General features: G+C 41.7%; 1 protein-coding gene across 4 annotated transcripts in view; it reads right to left on the bottom strand.

Moving 5' to 3' along the window:
* LOC112258223 (unconventional myosin-IXAa-like) overlaps positions 1-16615 on the bottom strand; it is a 322882-nt gene extending 306267 nt beyond the window's left edge. For 3 of the 4 annotated variants that reach the window (XM_042325696.1, XM_042325721.1, XM_042325742.1), the window contains exon 1: positions 16288-16612. The gene's annotated coding sequence lies outside the window, so the exon portion shown is untranslated. Of the gene's footprint in view, positions 1-16287 lie in introns of all 4 variants that reach the window. The other variant, XM_042325783.1, reaches the window with a different exon arrangement.
* Between the last annotated feature and the right edge of the window lie 3718 nt (positions 16616-20333).

Raw genomic sequence — 20333 nt, 5'->3', positions numbered from 1 at the left:
TTCCCCGGAGTAAAGCAGTTAACCCACTGTTCCCCTGAACAAGGCAGTTAACCCACTGGTCCCCGGAGTAAAGCAGTTAACCCACTATTCCCCTGAACAAGGCAGTTAACCCACTGTTCCCCGGAGTAAAGCAGTTATTAACCCACTGTTCCCCGGAGTAAAGCAGTTAACCCACTGTTCCCCTGAGCAAGGCAGTTAACCCACCCTCTGTCACTCTCTGGCGCCATAAGACGTGGATATCAATTAAGGCAGCCCCCCTCCCCGATTCAGAAGGGTTGAGTTAAATGCAGAAGACACATTTCAGTTGAAAGGCAATATCTGTTGTACAACTGACCCTTAAGGTAATTTTAACATTAAACCCCCTAGAAATAGCATTTGACCTTGTGGGGACTAACAACATTTCCCCAGTTGGTCAAATTTTGGTTTGTTTATTATTATTGTGGGGTCTCAAACACGTCCACACACACACTCAGATGATGTGACCACTGAACGCTTAGTCATTGTCTGAAGATTCTGTAAAAGTTGTTTTGCCGGGAAGAAAATAATCACTCACACAATACCTGAGAGAGGACATCATGGTTATGTGCATCATGGTTAAGACAGAGAGAGACGGCGAGAGAGAGAGAGACAGCGAGAGAGAGAGAGAGCGAGAGAGAGCGAGAGAGAGCGATAGCGAGAGAACTCGAGAGAGAGAGAGAGAGAGAGAGAGAGAGAGAGAGAGAGAGAGAGAGAGAGATAGAGACAGAGCGAGAGAGCAAGAGAGCGAGAGACAGAGCGAGAGAGTGACAGAGATATAGAGATAGAGAGCGCGAGAGAAAGCGAGAGAGTGAGAGAGAGTAAGAGAGACAGACAGTGACAGACAGAGAGACAGAAAGAGAGACACAGAGAGAGACAGAGACAGAGAGAGAGAGGGAGAGACACAGAGAAGGAGAGACACAGAGAGGGAGAGACACAGAGAGGGAGAGACACAGAGAAGGAGAGACACAGAGAGGGAGAGGGAGAGACACAGAGAGGGAGAGAGAGAGAGAGAGAGTGTCCAGTCCTTGCACGTTAGGTTAGCTGTGCCACACCCAGCCACTGGTCTGCATTGCTCCAGCACAGTGACGCAAGCCGGTGGACTGACGGCCACCACCCTCCCAATGTCTGTCACACTATCCCTCCACTACACTGTCTACAACACAGCCACAACCCTTCTCTCGTTTGTCATTGAGCTACAGGAACAAACTTGCACCCCTTATGACTGTACTGTACCAGACTACCCACACTAACTAACTGTCTGAATGCAACACAGACTGATCAGCAATGTCCAGACCAGCACTGGAGACTGACCAGCACTGGAGACTGACCAGCAATGTCCAGACCAGCACTGGAGACTGACCAGCAATGTCCAGACCAGCACTGGAGACTGACCAGCAATGTTCAGACCAGCAATGTTCAGACCAGCACTGGAGACTGACCAGCACTGTCCAGACTGACCAGCACTGCAGACTGACCAGCACTGGAGACTGACCAGCACTGGAGACTGACCAGCAATGTTCAGACCAGCACTGGAGATTGACCAGCACTGGAGACTGACAGCACTGTCCAGACAAGTACTGCAGACTGACCAGCACTGCAAACTGTCCAGCACTGTCCAGACTGACCAGCCAAGTACTGCAGACTGACCAGCACTGTCCAGACCAGCACTGCAGACTGACTAGCACTGTCCAGACAAGTACTGCAGACTGACCAGCACTGTCCAGACAAGTCCTGCAGACTGACAAGTACTGCAGACTGACCAGCACTGTCCAGACCAGCACTGCAAACTGACCAGCACTGTCCAGACAAGTACTGCAGACTGACCAGCACTGTCCAGACAAGTACTGCAGACTGACCAGTACTGCAGACTGACCAGCACTGTCCAGACAAGTACTGCAGACTGACCAGTACTGCAGACTGACCAGCACTGTCCAGACAAGTACTGCAGACTGACCAGTACTGCAGACTGACCAGCACTGTCCATACTAGCGGTCGACCGATTAATCGGAATGGCCGATTAATTAGGGCCGATTTCAAGTTTTCATAACAATCGGAAATCGGGGCGCCAATTTTGCCATTGAACGGAATACGGAACGGAATTCGAGGTGATAGTTTCCGGATTTGACCTAAGGCTCATATTTCTGTGTGTTTATTATAGTTAAGTCTATGATTTGATATATGATAGCGCAGTCTGATTGAGGGGTGGTAGGCAGCAGCAGGCTCGTAATAGTCAAAGGTTTAGAGAGAAATAGTCGACGCGTTATAATTCCTGTAATAACTTGCGGCTGAACTTGAAAGGGGTTCCTTCGTTATTTTACCGTTCATGTCTTCCATAGAGAATGTCTTGATCTACTTCAGATAAGGTCTGTGTTTCGTGCAGGTTAGGGTGCAGGCTTAAACCGCCTCTGCATTTTGACACCCGTGTAAATCTCACTAGGATAAGGTAACGTTTGTCAACATATTTTCATAAATCCACTCAACAAAAAAAATGATCTTCGCTTATATTTAGCCAATATTGATCAGAGTTACCTTGTCCTATGGATATCTACACAGTTATAACATTGGCAAGGTGGTATAAGCCTACACGAAACACAGACCTTATTTTAAGTGAATCTAAAAATATCCTATGGATAATGAATGAAGGAACCGCTTTTCAGATGTTGCTAGAAGGTGTCATGGGAATTATGACTCACACTTTGGTCGTCAATTCTTACCATGTCCATTATTAAAATAGGATTCCCTGCATATAGAAATGACAGTTTTTGTTTTCAACATTCATCACAGATAACTTAGACTCTATTTTTATTCAAACAGTTGAGAGTATTTGACTCCTAAGCAGACTCTTCAGTATCATTGTCACCTCAGAGCTGTGTGTGTTTTACAGATGGCAGAGAAAAGCAGAGCACCAGTGTGGGACTATTACATTGAATTGGCACAAGGGAAAGCAAGGTGTCTTATTTGTGATAAAGATGTAAGCATGGGGTCAGCAACGGATAAATCAAAAAATACCACCAACCTGTGGAATCACCTTAAGAACACCCATCCAAAAGCCATAATATGTATTATATTAAGTTAAAATAAAAGTGTTCATTGTTCATTCAGTATTGTTGCAATTGTCATTATTACAAAAATGTGTGTATATATATACACGGTAAAAATCGGCCGATTAACCAGTATCGTTTTTTGCCCTCCAATAATCGGTATCGGCGTTGAAAAATCATAATCGGTCGACCTCTAATCCAGACCAGTACTGCAGACTGACCAGCACTGTCCAGACCAGTACTGCAGACTGACCAGCACTGTCCAGACCAGTACTGCAGACTGACCAGCACTGTCCAGACCAGTACTGCAGACTGACCAGCACTGTCCAGACCAGTACTGCAGACTGACCAGTACTGTCCAGACCAGTACTGCAGACTGACCAGTACTGTCCAGACCAGTACTGCAGACTGACCAGCACTGTCCAGACCAGTACTGCAGACTGACCAGCACTGTCCAGACCAGTACTGCAGACTGACCAGCACTGTCCAGACCAGTACTGCAGACTGACCAGCACTGTCCAGACCAGTACTGCAGACTGACCAGTACTGTCCAGACCAGTACTGCAGACTGACCAGCACTGTCCAGACCAGTACTGCAGACTGACCAGTACTGTCCAGACCAGTACTGCAGACTGACCAGCATTGTCCAGACCAGTACTGCAGACTGACCAGCACTGTCCTGACCAGTACTGCAGACTGACCAGCACTGTCCAGACCAGTACTGCAGACTGACCAGCACTGTCCAGACCAGTACTGCAGAATGACCAGTACTGTCCAGACCAGTACTGCAGACTGACCAGTACTGTCCAGACCAGTACTGCAGACTGACCAGCATTGTCCAGACCAGTACTGCAGAATGACCAGTACTGTCCAGACCAGTACTGCAGACTGACCAGCACTGTCCAGACCAGTACTGCAGAATGACCAGTACTGTCCAGACCAGTACTGCAGACTGACCAGTACTGTCCAGACCAGTACTGCAGACTGACCAGCATTGTCCAGACCAGTACTGCAGACTGACCAGCACTGTCCTGACCAGTACTGTAGACTGACCAGTACTGTCCAGACCAGTACTGCAGACTGACCAGCACTGTCCAGACCAGTACTGCAGACTGACCAGTACTGTCCAGACCAGTACTGCAGACTGACCAGCACTGTCCAGACCAGTACTGTAGACTGACCAGCACTGGAGAAATATGACATAAGTAGTTATTACAGACAGTGATTCAGCGCTAATGGAAATTACACAAGGACTAAATAATGTTGCCGCCCTGTCAGTGTCTTCACCACAAAACACAGAGAAATGTGAAATTATCGGTTGCCTTCAAAACCCATATGACATGGTGCTAATTGTAAAGGGGGAGGACTTCACTTCTGATTGTGTGTGTGTGTGTGTGTGTGTGTGTGTGTGTGTGTGTGTGTGTGTGTGTGTGTGTGTGTGTGTGTGTGTGTGTGTGTGTGTGTTTGCCTTACAGAAGTGCTGCGCTGGACTAGAACTGTCAATCCCACCAACAACTCCTAACTCCGCTAGCTACGGAGTGGGAGCAACAATGCAAACATCAGCATTAGCCGCTAAACTGACTGACTAAAGACTGAATGGACCACCTACAATCAACTCCTCAGTGAATAAGCTGATGCTAAGAGACGCTCAATGAAAAAAGGAAGCTATGCTAGTTTACCATTAAAAAAAAAAGCTAATTGACCATTAAAAAAGGAAACTATGCTAGTTTACCATTAGAAAAGGAAACTATGCTAGTTTACCATTAGAAAAGGAAGCTATGCTAGTTTACCATTAAAAAGGAAGCTATGCTAGTTTACCATTAGAAAAGGAAACTATGCTAGTTTACCATTAGAAAAGGAAACTATGCTAGTTTACCATTAGAAAAGGAAACTATGCTAGTTTACCATTAGAAAAGGAAGCTATGCTAGTTTACCATTAGAAAAGGAAACTATGCTAGTTCACCATTAGAAAAGGAAACTATGCTAGTTTACCATTAGAAAAGGAAGCTATGCTAGTTTACCATTAGAAAAGGAAACTATGCTAGTTTACCATTAGAAAAGGAAACTATGCTAGTTTACCATTAGAAAAGGAAACTATGCTAGTTTACCATTAGAAAAGGAAACTATGCTAGTTTACCATTAGAAAAGGAAACTATGCTAGTTTACCATTAGAAAAGGAAACTATGCTAGTTTACCATTAAAAAAAAGAAGCTAATTGACCATTAAAAAAGGAAACTATGCTAGTTTACCATTAGAAAAGGAAACTATGCTAGTTTACCATTAAAAAAAAGAAGCTAATTGACCATTAGAAAAGGAAACTATGCTAGTTTACCATTAGAAAAGGAAACTATGCTAGTTTACCATTAAAAAAAAAAAAGAAGCTAATTGACCATTAGAAAAGGAAACTATGCTAGTTTACCATTAGAAAAGGAAACTATGCTAGTTTACCATTAGAAAAGGAAACTATGCTAGTTTACCATTAGAAAAGGAAGCTATGCTAGTTTACCATTAAAAAAAGGAAACTGCTAGTTCACCATGATCATATATTCAGCTGTCTTTTCATTCTTCCTTTTACATTGAATGGCTAGGCTAACGTCTTGCTGTTAGCACTACTTTAGCTCCCATTGCAGTCAACGGCAGACTCGGGATTCAGGACTGTTATTGTGTGTCACAATGGCCATTAAGCCCTATTGACTTTCGCCACATCCTCGGAGTATCCTCCTGCCATTGTCCCTGCGTGTTTCAGCTGCCGTTCAACCAAGCAAGCTGGGATTTGGCTTCTAGCTACGCTAAGCCGCCGACTTACAGCCCAAACAGAATCAAAGTGATCTTCCTGAGTGGGTAAATATCAACAACAGGAGTTTATGTGGGCTGGATACAGAAGGCTGTTTCTATAGACCTCCACGCCAGAGTTAGCTATAGGGGTACGGTTTGTATTGGGGCTGCAGGTAGCCTCGTGGTTAGAGCGTTGGGCCTGTAACCAAAAGGTTGCTGGATCGAATCCCCGAGCTGACAAGGTTAAAAAAAACAAGTCGGTCTGAACAAGGCAGTTAACCCACTGTTCCCTGGTAGGCCGTCATTGTAAATAAGAATGTGTTCTTAACTGACTTGCCTAGTTAAATAAACGTTAAATAAAAAAATGTATGCCCCCAAGCCATCGTGTTATGTACCCCAGGTATTAACAGTACTGCCTGTCAGTGTTATCTATACTATGTTCCCGTGGGTATGTCTATACTATGTTCCCGTGGGTATGTCTATACTATGTATGTCTATACTATGTTCCCGTGGGTATGTACTATGTTCAAGTGGGTATGTCTATACTATGTATGTCTATACTATGTTCCCGTGGGTATGTCTATACTATGTTCCAGTGGGTATGTCTATACTATGTATGTCTATACTATGTTCCAGTGGGTATGTCTATACTATGTTCCAGTGGGTATGTCTATACTATGTTCCAGTGGGTATGTCTATACTATGTATGTCTATACTATGTTCCAGTGGTTATGTCTATACTATTTTCCAGTGGTTATGTCTATACTATGTTCCAGTGGGTATGTCTATACTATGTTCCAGTGGGTATGTCTATACTATGTTCCTGTGGGTATGTCTATACTATGTTCCCGTGGGTATGTCTATACTATGTTCCAGTGGGTATGTCTATACTATGTTCCAGTGGGTATGTCTATACTATGTATGTCTATACTATGTTCCAGTGGGTATGTCTATACTATGTTCCAGTGGGTATGTCTATACTATGTATGTCTATACTATGTTCCAGTGGGTATGTCTATACTATGTTCCCGTGGGTATGTCTATACTATGTTCCAGTGGGTATGTCTATACTATGTTCCAGTGGGTATGTCTATACTATGTTCCCGTGGGTATGTCTATACTATGTTCCAGTGGGTATGTCTATACTATGTATGTCTATACTATGTTCCTGTGGGTATGTCTATACTATGTTCCCGTGGGTATGTCTATACTATGTTCCAGTGGGTATGTCTATACTATGTTCCAGTGGGTATGTCTATACTATGTTCCCGTGGGTATGTCTATACTATGTTCCAGTGGGTATGTCTATACTATGTTCCCATGGGTATGTCTATACTATGTTCCTGTGGGTATGTCTATACTGTATGTCTATACTATGTTCCAGTGGGTATGTCTATACTATGTTCCCATGGGTATGTCTATACTATGTTCCCATGGGTATGTCTATACTATGTTCCAGTGGGTATGTCTATACTATGTTCCCGTGGGTATGTACTATGTTCCTGTGGGTATGTCTATACTATGTTCCTGTGGGTATGTCTATACTATGTTCCCGTGGGTATGTACTATGTTCCTGTGGGTATGTCTATACTATGTTCCTGTGGGTATGTCTATACTATGTATGTCTATACTATGTTCCAGTGGGTATGTCTATACTATGTTCCAGTGGGTATGTCTATACTATGTTCCCGTGGGTATGTCTATACTATGTATGTCTATACTATGTTCCCGTGGGTATGTCTATACTATGTATGTCTATACTATGTTCCCGTGGGTATGTCTATACTATGTTCCCGTGGGTATGTCTATACTATGTTCCAGTGGGTATGTCTATACTATGTATGTCTATACTATGTTCCAGTGGGTATGTCTATACTATGTATGTCTATACTATGTTCCAGTGGGTATGTCTATACTATGTTCCAGTGGGTATGTCTATACTATGTTCCTGTGGGTATGTCTATACTATGTTCCCGTGGGTATGTCTATACTATGTTCCAGTGGGTATGTCTATACTATGTTCCAGTGGTGGGTATGTCTATACTATGTATGTCTATACTATGTTCCAGTGGGTATGTCTATACTATGTTCCCGTGGGTATGTCTATACTATGTTCCAGTGGGTATGTCTATACTATGTTCCCATGGGTATGTCTATACTATGTTCCTGTGGGTATGTCTATACTGTATGTCTATACTATGTTCCAGTGGGTATGTCTATACTATGTTCCCATGGGTATGTCTATACTATGTTCCCATGGGTATGTCTATACTATGTTCCTGTGGGTATGTCTATACTATGTTCCCGTGGGTATGGCTATACTATGTTCCCGTGGGTATGTACTATGTTCCTGTGGGTATGTCTATACTATGTTCCCGTGGGTATGTTTATACTATGTTCCCGTGGGTATGTACTATGTTCCTGTGGGTATGTCTATACTATGTTCCAGTGGGTATGTCTATACTATGTTCCCGTGGGTATGTACTATGTTCCTGTGGGTATGTCTATACTATGTTCCTGTGGGTATGTCTATACTATGTTCCCGTGGGTATGTACTATGTTCCTGTGGGTATGTCTATACTATGTTCCTGTGGGTATGTCTATACTATGTTCCCGTGGGTATGTACTATGTTCCTGTGGGTATGTCTATACTATGTTCCTGTGGGTATGTCTATACTATGTTCCCATGGGTATGTCTATACTATGTTCCCATGGGTATGTCTATACTATGTTCCAGTGGGTATGTCTATACTATGTATGTCTATACTATGTTCCCGTGGGTATGTCTATACTATGTCCCGTGGGTATGTCTATACTATGTCCCGTGGGTATGTCTGTACTATGTTCCTGTGGGTATGTCTATTCTATGTTCCAGTGGGTATGTCTATACTATGTATGTCTATACTATGTTCCCGTGGGTATGTCTATACTATGTTCCAGTGGGTATGTCTATACTATGTTCCCGTGGGTATGTCTATACTATGTTCCCGTGGGTATGTCTATACTATGTTCCCGTGGGTATGTCTATACTATGTTCCCGTGGGTATGTCTATACTATGTTCCCGTGGGTATGTCTATACTATGTTCCCGTGGGTATGTCTATACTATGTATGTCTATACTATGTTCCAGTGGGTATGTCTATACTATGTTCCCGTGGGTATGTCGATACTATGTTCCCTTGGGTATGTCTATACTATGTTCCCATGGGTATGTCTATACTATGTTCCTGTGGGTATGTCTATACTATGTATGTCTATACTATGTTCCTGTGGGTATGTCTATACTATGTTCCCGTGGGTATGTCTATACTATGTATGTCTATACTATGTATGTCTATACTATGTTCCAGTGGGTATGTCTATACTATGTTCCCGTGGGTATGTCTATACTATGTTCCCGTGGGTATGTCTATACTATGTTCCTGTGGGTATGTCTATACTATGTTCCTGTGGGTATGTCTATACTATGTTCCAGTGGGTATGTCTATACTCAAATCAAATCAAATCAAATTTTATTTGTCACATACACATGGTTAGCAGATGTTAATGCGAGTGTAGCGAAATGCTTGTGCTTCTAGTTCCGACAATGCAGTAATAACGAGCAAGTAATCTAACTAACAATTCCAAAAAAAAACTACTGTCTTATACACAGTGTAAGGGGATAAAGAATATGTACATAAGGATATATGAATGAGTGATGGTACAGAGCAGCATAGGCAAGATACAGTAGATGATATCGAGTACAGTATATACATATGAGATAAGTATGTAAACCAAGTGGCATAGTTAAAGTGGCTAGTGATACATGTATTACATAAGGATGCAGTCGATGATATAGAGTACAGTATCAACGTATGCATATGAGATGAACAATGTAGGGTAAGTAACATTATATAAGGTAGCATTGTTTAAAGTGGCTAGTGATATATTTACATAATTTCCCATCAATTCCCATGATTAAAGTGGCTGGAGTAGAGTCAGTGTCATTGACAGTGTGTTGGCAGTAGCCACTCAATGTTAGTGGTGGCTGTTTAACAGTCTGATGGCCTTGAGATAGAAGCTGTTTTTCAGTCTCTCGGTCCCAGCTTTGATGCACCTGTACTGACCTCGCCTTCTGGATGACAGCGGGGTGAACAGGCAGTGGCTCGGGTGGTTGATGTCCTTGATGATCTTTATGGCCTTCCTGTAGCATCGGGTGGTGTAGGTGTCCTGGAGGGCAGGTAGTTTGCCCCCGGTGATGCGTTGTGCAGACCTCACTACCCTCTGGAGAGCCTTACGGTTGAGGGCGGTGCAGTTGCCATACCAGGCGGTGATACAGCCCGCCAGGATGCTCTCGATTGTGCATCTGTAGAAGTTTGTGAGTGCTTTTGGTGACAAGCCGAATTTCTTCAGCCTCCTGAGGTTGAAGAGGCGCTGCTGCGCCTTCCTCACGATGCTGTCTGTGTGAGTGGACCAATTCAGTTTGTCTGTGATGTGTATGCCGAGGAACTTAAAACTTGCTACCCTCTCCACTACTGTTCCATCGATGTGGATGGGGGTGTTCCCTCTGCTGTTTCCTGAAGTCCACAATCATCTCCTTAGTTTTGTTGATGTTGAGTGTGAGGTTATTTTCCTGACACCACACTCCGAGGGCCCTCACCTCCTCCCTGTAGGCCGTCTCGTCGTTGTTGGTAATCAAGCCTACCACTGTTGTGTCGTCCGCAAACTTGATGATTGAGTTGGAGGCGTGCATGGCCACGCAGTCGTGGGTGAACAGGGAGTACAGGAGGGGGCTCAGAACGCACCCTTGTGGGGCCCCAGTGTTGAGGATCAGCGGGGAGGAGATGTTGTTGCCTACCCTCACCACCTGGGGGCGGCCCGTCAGGAAGTCCAGTACCCAGTTGCACAGGGCGGGGTCGAGACCCAGGGTCTCGAGCTTGATGACGAGCTTGGAGGGTACTATGGTGTTGAATGCCGAGCTGTAGTCGATGAACAGCATTCTCACATAGGTATTCCTCTTGTCCAGATGGGTTAGGGCAGTGTGCAGTGTGGTTGAGATTGCATCGTCTGTGGACCTATTTGGGCGGTAAGCAAATTGGAGTGGGTCAAGGGTGTCAGGTAGGGTGGAGGTGATATGGTCCTTGACTAGTCTCTCAAAGCACTTCATGATGACGGATGTGAGTGCTACGGGCGGTAGTCGTTTAGCTCAGTTACCTTAGCTTTCTTGGGAACAGGAACAATGGTGGCCCTCTTGAAGCATGTGGGAACAGCAGACTGGTATAGGGATTGGTTGAATATGTCCGTAAACACACCGGCCAGCTGGTCTGCGCATGCTCTGAGGGCGCGGCTGGGGATGCCGTCTGGGCCTGCAGCCTTGCGAGGGTTAACACGTTTAAATGTCTTACTCACTTCGGCTGCAGTGAAGGAGAGACCGCATGATTCCGTTGCAGGCCGTGTCAGTGGCACTGTATTGTCCTCAAAGCGGGCAAAAAAGTTATTTAGTCTGCCTGGGAGCAAGACATCCTGATCCGTGACTGGGCTGGGTTTCTTCCTGTAGTCCGTGATTGACTGTAGACCCTGCCACATACCTCTTGTGTCTGAGCCGTTGAATTGAGATTCTACTTTGTCTCTGTACTGGCGCTTAGCTTGTTTGATAGCCTTGCGGAGGGAATAGCTGCACTGTTTGTATTCAGTCATGTTACCAGACACCTTGCCCTGATTAAAAGCAGTGGTTCGTGCCTTCAGTTTCTATGTATGTCTATACTATGTTCCAGTGGGTATGTCTATACTATGTATGTCTATACTATGTTCCTGTGGGTATGTCTGTACTATGTTCCTGTGGGTATGTCTATACTATGTTCCTGTGGGTATGTCTATACTGTATGTCTATACTATGTTCCCATGGGTATGTCTATACTATGTATGTCTATACTATGTTCCCGTGGGTATGTCTATACTATGTTCCAGTGGGTATGTCTATACTGTATGTCTATACTATGTTCCTGTGGGTATGTCTATACTGTATGTCTATACTATGTTCCAGTGGGTATGTCTATACTATGTATGTCTATACTATGTTCCCGTGGGTATGTCTATACTATGTTCCAGTGGGTATGTCTATACTATGTTCCAGTGGGTATGTCTATACTATGTTCCAGTGGGTATGTCTATACTATGTTCCAGTGGGTATGTCTATACTATGTTCCAGTGGGTATGTCTATACTATGTTCCCGTGGGTATGTCTATACTATGTTCCAGTGGGTATGTCTATACTATGTATGTCTATACTATGTTCCAGTGGGTATGTCTATACTATGTTCCAGTGGGTATGTCTATACTATGTTCCAGTGGGTATGTCTATACTATGTTCCAGTGGGTATGTCTATACTATGTTCCCGTGGGTATGTCTATACTATGTTCCCGTGGGTATGTCTATACTATGTTCCCGTGGGTATGTCTATACTATGTTCCAGTGGGTATGTCTATACTATGTTCCAGTGGGTATGTCTATACTATGTTCCCGTGGGTATGTCTATACTATGTTCCAGTGGGTATGTCTATACTATGTATGTCTATACTATGTTCCCGTGGGTATGTCTATACTATGTTCCAGTGGGTATGTCTATACTATGTTCCAGTGGGTATGTCTATACTATGTTCCCGTGGGTATGTCTATACTATGTTCCAGTGGGTATGTCTATACTATGTTCCAGTGGGTATGTCTATACTATGTTCCCGTGGGTATGTCTATACTATGTTCCCGTGGGTATGTCTATACTATGTTCCCGTGGGTATGTCTATACTATGTTCCAGTGGGTATGTCTATACTATGTTCCTGTGGGTATGTCTATACTATGTTCCCGTGGGTATGTCTATACTATGTTCCCGTGGGTTTGTCTATACTATGTTCCAGTGGGTATGTCTGTACTATGTATGTCTATACTATGTTCCTGTGGGTATGTCTATACTATGTTCCCGTGGGTATGTCTGTACTATGTTCCAGTGGGTATGTCTATACTATGTATGTCTATACTATGTTCCCGTGGGTATGTCTATACTATGTTCCCGTGGGTATGTCTATACTATGTTCCCGTGGGTATGTCTATACTATGTTCCCGTGGGTATGTCTATACTATGTTCCCGTGGGTATGTCTATACTATGGATGTCTATACTATGTTCCCGTGGGTATGTCTATACTATGTTCCCGTGGTGGGTATGTCTATACTATGGATGTCTATACTATGTTCCCGTGGGTATGTCTATACTATGTTCCCGTGGGTATGTCTATACTATGTTCCCGTGGGTATGTCTATACTATGTTCCCGTGGGTATGTCTATACTATGTTCCCGTGGGTATGTCTGTTTCTGATCATGGACTGGCTCCTAAAGGAGAGTCCACTGATATGGTTCTTTATACATGTTGTTCTCTCTAGGTGTCTGCCTATCCACATCTCTTTGTTCTCTCTAGGTGTCTGCCTGTCCACATCTCTTTGTTCTCTCTAGGTGTCTGCCTGTCCACATCTCTTTGTTCTCTCTCTCTCGTTCCATCTATAGGCAGGAGATAGAGAGCAGCCAGTGGGCATTGCCATGTTCTAACACAGCTGCGCCAGGGGGAGTGCCCACTGCCCTCTTCCCCCTTCGCCAGCTGCTGGCTGATGTCACAGAGAGGAGAACACGTAGCAAGACAGACACATGTTAGCATTGGCTCTCAATCTCTGTGACAACATGGTTCTATCCCCACAGAGATGGAGACTGTTGAACAACATCACAGAGGGGGGACATTGTTGCTTAACAATACCTACCTACTGTAAATGAAGAATTGGTTGATCTTCTTGCAACCATAATACTTAGGTTAAAGTAGATAAATGGATACATAAATAGTATGACATAATACATAAAGAGACTCACTTGAAGGCCTAACTTTGAGCAGCAGACAGACAAGAAACGAACGCCCCAATAAGAATCAGGCCATGTTGGAATCAAACAAAATGCTGATATCACACTAACAATCTGTGCCAGTGACACATTGTCCTTTGAAGAGCGCTCACGGAACGGGGAGATGAATTTAATATCTTTGGACAGATACGGTGGGAAGCAGTCAGATTTGTTTATTTTTCTTTAAACATTCCTTTAATTCCTCTTTGACTGTTAAATGCACCATGAGCTATTACAGCAAACATAAACAAGATTTCATACATTCAATAAATAGCTTAGACGGATGCAGGCTTCATCTAATTCCTTTTCCCATATGTTTTCTAACCATATTAAGCTAAAAGGTCATACAGTGCTTGGACCAAATGTTGGGCCAATTTGGAAAAAAAGGCCTCTTTGAAAATGCCTCTTTGAAAATACTTACATGTCATGGGCAGTTTGGCACATCACGATGTGACAAATCTAGACCGTTGTGACTTATCACATGAGTAAGTGTTTAGTAGAGTGCACACAAAGGCCAGTAGGTTACTAGAAGAGAACAGACACCACCTCCACTGGGTTATCACTAGAACAGAACGGACACCACCTCCACTGGGTTATCACTAGAACAGAAAGGACACCACCTCCACTGGGTTATCACTAGAACAGAACGGACACCACCTCCACTGGGTTATCACTAGAACAGAACGGACACCACCTCCACTGGGTTATCACTAGAACAGAAAGGACACCACCTCCACTGGGTTATCACTAGAACAGAACGGACACCAACTCCACTGGGTTATCACTAGAACAGAACGGACACCAACTCCACTGGGTTATCACTAGAACAGAACGGACACCAACTCCAATGGGTTATCACTAGAACAGAACGGACACCATCTCCACTGGGTTATCACTAGAACAGAACGGACACCAACTCCACTGGGTTATCACTAGAACAGAACGGACACCATCTCCACTGGGTTATCACTAGAACAGAATGGACACCAACTCCACTGGGTTATCACTAGAACAGAACGGACACCATCTCCACTGGGTTATCACTAGAACAGAACGGACACCACCTCCACTGGGTTATCACTAGAACAGAACGGACACCATCTCCACTGGGTTATCACTAGAACAGAATGGACACCAACTCCACTGGGTTATCACTAGAACAGAACGGACACCATCTCCACTGGGTTAAGGGTCTTTACATTTGATTTCAATCACTTTTTGACATATAATGCAAAACGTGTCATACTGGCTGTATTTCTGCCTGTTTGAACGACAAAATAGCTCAGATTCACATGAAAACATGAAATGACGTCGGGAATCGATAGATCATCACTTGTGAACTGAACTCTCGCCATAAACGCCTAGCTGTAAATGGATACCGTTGGATGTAAACGTTATACTGAGGAGATATCACCTCTCTGTGCCATAATGGCTTCAGCCCATCTGCCCTGCTCAGAAGAATGACATCACTGTGGTATTTCAAGAGGAATGCCCAAGGCCCATAGCGACTGTTGCTCAATGTCTGCAGTTAATAGTTGGAGGGGTGGTTGAGTCTCTATGCCTATGGCTTCTCCCACTATGGGACATTGAGTGGACTATGAGCTAGGGGTGAGGTACCATGTTCCCTGTTGAAAGGTAAGCCACGTTTGGAGCTCTCTTCTTCTGCAATGCTTAAGACATGGGTTGGGGGGGTTCAGTTCAATTCAGGTTTGTGTCAAAAGATGTTCAACTACCCCGTGTGCTTTGTAGAGTACATGAAAATGTAAAAGAAAATGGCATGATGCTAAAATAAATATATTATACCGTTAACGTAGATAAATAATGAATATATTGTTGCTCTGACGCAACAGCAACCAAACGTCACTGAATCAGCCCCGTTGACCAGCGGCAAATAACGCAGTGACTCTAGGTGTACAACAACGCCTGTCAAAGTGTCATTACTTTTCATTGAGTGCTCCACCCCCCCTGCGACATGGAATAGCACTAGTCTGCATACAAAGTAACTAAACCAAATGTGTCACGTTGTGATAAACTGTAGGCTCCTTACTGTATGGGTAGGCTATGTTTGATAGGTTGGGGGATCAACAATACTACCCAGCAGTTCGGGAAATATATGTTGAATTTGCACGGTGTTTGAGAAAACAACATCCTTTACATGATCAAAGGCAACGGGGTGAGAATGATGCTTCTTCAAGCCTTTTAGGGTGACTGAGCTAGTGGTTCTCGACCGCGTAACCAAACGTAAAGAAAGCCTGAATGTTGTCGTCTACTCGAGGCTATATGTGTCACATGTTATTTCCGACATAACAGCCCAACAAACGTCTCTGTGCTGCAACTGAATGGACACGATAGTTGTGCCATTCAACGTACGCTATGCAGCAGCTCGCATTAGACTTGATGACAATATACAGTGGCTTTGCACCATGGGGGCAGTTGGGTAGATTTGATGTTTGTGTCGTGAACAAAAGCTCCCTCCCTCGTCATAAGACTGTATAAAATATGTCCTTGTGTGTAAGTGTGAGGGACGTTATGGCTTACCTCTACTGTTGCTTGAATTCACTCTTCTCTGCACTCCGTCTGCTTACAAATACTGCACTCAAAAACTCATAAAAATTCCATTTCCACGAATGAAAATATCACTGTCTTCAAAACGGCAACCCTTGGTTAGCTTATTCAATAGAAATCTTATTCACTCCAGGTTTTATCTACAGTAGCTCAAGATAATCACCATTTCTTTCATATATTTTTTTGGTCACAATATTGCATACGGAGCTCCGTGTCACGTCGCTCGCTGATGCTTGGATTTGTCTTCTGTCAATCGGTGTAAACTGCTGAGCAGGCGCATTACGCTCTCTAGTTAGGAGGGTAGCCTACACTTCGGAGAGAGAGAGAGAGAGTTGTGATGGCAATGGGAGGCAACGAGGGAGGGATCTCCAGAAAAATATAACCTGGGTACTACTCTACTGTAGGCCTACCTGGAAATTATCAGAAATGAAGAAAATTAAGAGCAGGCTTTCTGCGTTGTCTGTAGTCTATAGTATCCCAGGCATGAGATATGCTAGAGCTATACGATCCAGAGATAAATGGTCCTGTTTTATCCTGGTTTTGTTCATCCAAACACAACTAGTCGCTAATATTCCCCATTCAAAAACAGGCTATGCAAATCTACCTATGAACACATAGGGTCGTTTTCATCAGGACACAGTGTATCAAAACGTTTTGCAGTGGAAAATAAAAACGAGCATTTGTTATTGGACAAGTTCAGGTAGTTCCTCCCTGTTTCAAGCCATTTTCTTCCGTTTGGTGTAATGAAGACGACCCATGCCAGATCTGCCCTCAGGGTGATAAGTGTTTCTAACGTGAGGCACATCCACTAATTACAGCTGCTCTCTCTGGCTCGCTTTAGCTCCGGGCTCATCCTGGTTCACCGTGTCTTATAAATCAAGACATAAGCTATATATCTAATGGTCAGCACCATCTCAACGCGCAGCCACACTACTACAGTACGTTTCAATTAACTAGCTAACTGACAATATGATGGAGCAAATATCTATTATTAACACTGGTGTGGAATCTATTCTCAGTTCCTGTGGGGAAAAGGCTTCATTGTGATAGTGCTATTCAGAGAAAATTCGGGAAATTATGTTGACAGTACTATAGTGTTATTTTAAGGATTGTGATGATGGATATGACTTTGGTTATTTGTGGTGGACAATAACGAGGTGTAGTGGTAGCAGTAGTTGTAGTTATAATAATGGCAGTAGTGGTAGCAGTAGTTGTAGTTATAATAATAGTAGTAGTAGTTATAGTAGTAGTTGTAGTAGTTATAGTAATAGTAGTTATAGTAGTAGTAGTAGTTATAATATTAGTAGTAGTAGTGGTTATAGTAATAGTATTAGTAGTTATAGTAATAGTAGTTATAATATTAGTAGTAGTAGTTATAGTAATATTAGTAGTTATATTAGTAGTAGTAGTAGTTATAGTAATAGTAGTTATAATATTAGTAGTAGTAGTTATAGTAATATTAGTAGTTATAATATTAGTAGTAGTAGTTATATTAATAGTAGTTATAATATTAGTAGTAGGTATAGTAATAGTAGTTATAATATTAGTAGTAGGTATAGTAATAGTAGTAGTTATTATACTAGTAGTAAGTATAGTAATAGTGGTAGTAGTTATAGTAATAGTAGTTATAATATTAGTAGTAGTAGTTATAGTAATATTAGTAGTAGTAGGTATAGTAGTAGGTATAGTAGTAGTAGTAGTTATAATACTAGTAGTAGGTATAGTAATAGTAGTAGTAGTAGTTATAGTAATAGTAGTAGTAGTTATAATAGTAGTAGTAGTAGTTATAGTAATAGTAGTAGATATAGTAGTAGTAGTAGTTATAGTAATAGTAGTAGTAGTTATAATAGTAGTAGTAGTAGTTATAGTAATAGTAGTAGATATAGTAATAGTAGTAGTAGTAGTTGTAATACTAATAGTAGGTTTAGTAATAGTGGTAGTAGTAGTAGATATAGTAATAGTAATAGTAGTAGATATAGTAATAGTAGTAGTAGTTATATTAGTAGTAGTTATAGTAATAGTAATAGTAGTAGATATAGTAATAGTAGTAGTAGTTATAATATTAGTAGTAGTTATAATATTAGTAGTAGTTATAGTAATAGTAGTAGTAGTAGTTTTAATACTAATAGTAGGTTTAGTAATAGTGGTAGTAGTAGTTATAGTAATAGTAGTAGTTATAGTAATAGCAGTAGTAGTAGTTATAGTAATAGTAGTAGATATAGTAATAGTAGTAGTAGTAGTTATAGTAATAGTAGTAGTTATAGTAATAGCAGTAGTAGTAGTTATAGTAATAGTAGTAGATATAGTAATAGTAGTAGTAGTAGTTTTAATACTAATAGTAGGTTTAGTAATAGTGGTAGTAGTAGTTATAGTAATAGTAGTAGTTATAGTAATAGTAATAGTAGTAGATATAGTAATAGTAGTAGTAGTTATAATATTAGTAGTAGTTATAGTAATAGTAATAGTAGTAGATATAGTAATAGTAGTAGTAGTTATAATATTAGTAGTAGTTATAATATTAGTAGTAGTTATAGTAATAGTAGTAGTAGTAGTAGTTATAGTGTTACGGTTTTCTTCCGTTGAAAGAGAGTCGGACCAAAATGCAGCGTGGTAAGTTAGATACATATTTAATGATAAAGAAAAAACAAACAAAACGTGAAAACCTAAACAGTCTATCTTGTGCTAACACACACAGAGACCTGAACAATCACCCACAAACACACAGTGAAACTCAGGCTACCTAAATATGGTTCCCAATCAGAGACAACGAGAATCACCTGACTCTGATTGAGAACCGCCTCAGGCAGCCATAGACTATGCTAGACACCCCTACTCAGACACAATCCCAATACCTACTAAAACCCCAATACAAAAACACTACACAAAATAAACCCATGTCACACCCTGGCCTGACCAAATAAATATATAAACACAAAATACTAAGACCAGGGCGTGACATATAGTAATAGTAGTAGTAGTTATAATATTGGTAGTAGTAGTTATAGTAATAGTAGTAGTAGTTATAATATTAGTAGTAGTTATAGTAATAGTAGTTGAATTATCATGGATTATTATTATTGTCAATCAAAACAAACTGTCTCAGTCAGAGAAAGATGCAAATAGTCATCGGCAGCAACCCAGTAAGCAAAATGATGTTGAAAAGACATCTAAAATACACATTTTCCAGGCGTTGAAGTTAGGTTCTTTTTTGGTTCTGAATGAAAATACATAATTTACAGATGTTGAAAAAGTACATTTTCTTTGGTCGTTGATTCTATGGCCAATGTTCAACTGCACATACATTCTCAATGAAGGAAGCATTATTTCACAATAATTACGTTCAGCTAAATAAAATCAAAAGTATTTATATAGCCCTTCTTACATCAGCTGATATCTCAAAGTGCTGTACAGAAACCCAGCCTGAAACCCCAAACAGCAAGCAATGCAGGTGTAGAAGCACGTAGAAGCACTACTACTAAATCCATTTAATAAAAGGAAAGAGGAGCCAATTGAAGATTACAACAGAATATGTAGTATTGCTCCCATCTGTCACATGCATTTTTTATATTTTCATTCTTTTGGAATAAATGTTTTAAAAAGTATTTTCCTTAAAAAAAACTTCTCATATTTCTTTTACATCATTTGTACATATAAAAACAGTGTCAGATGCATTAACAGCAGTATTCAATACTACACTTCCATTTGTTTCAAACAGTACAATGCACTTATGAATGATTATTTTAATGATGTTCAAAGTAAGTATATCTACATATATTCACCAACAGACCACTTCTTCAACTACAAAACCATTTTCAGTAACGGTTACAGAAATAGTTAGTTCTTGCTATGAATGTGATATGTTGTTGTTTATCTATCTTAGTTGAATGCACTGATTGTAAAGTCGCTCTGAATAAGAGCATCCGCTGAATGACCTAAATGTAAATGTAAAACAAACACTTGCAAAGCATGCTGGGTATTATTCTACTGAACCCCGTCACCAAACAAGTACATATTTGGCT

The sequence above is a fragment of the Oncorhynchus tshawytscha genome, linkage group LG01 (assembly GCF_018296145.1).
Source record: "Oncorhynchus tshawytscha isolate Ot180627B linkage group LG01, Otsh_v2.0, whole genome shotgun sequence".
Lineage (NCBI taxonomy): Eukaryota > Metazoa > Chordata > Actinopteri > Salmoniformes > Salmonidae > Oncorhynchus > Oncorhynchus tshawytscha.
This window is presented reverse-complemented; position numbering and strand designations above follow the sequence as displayed.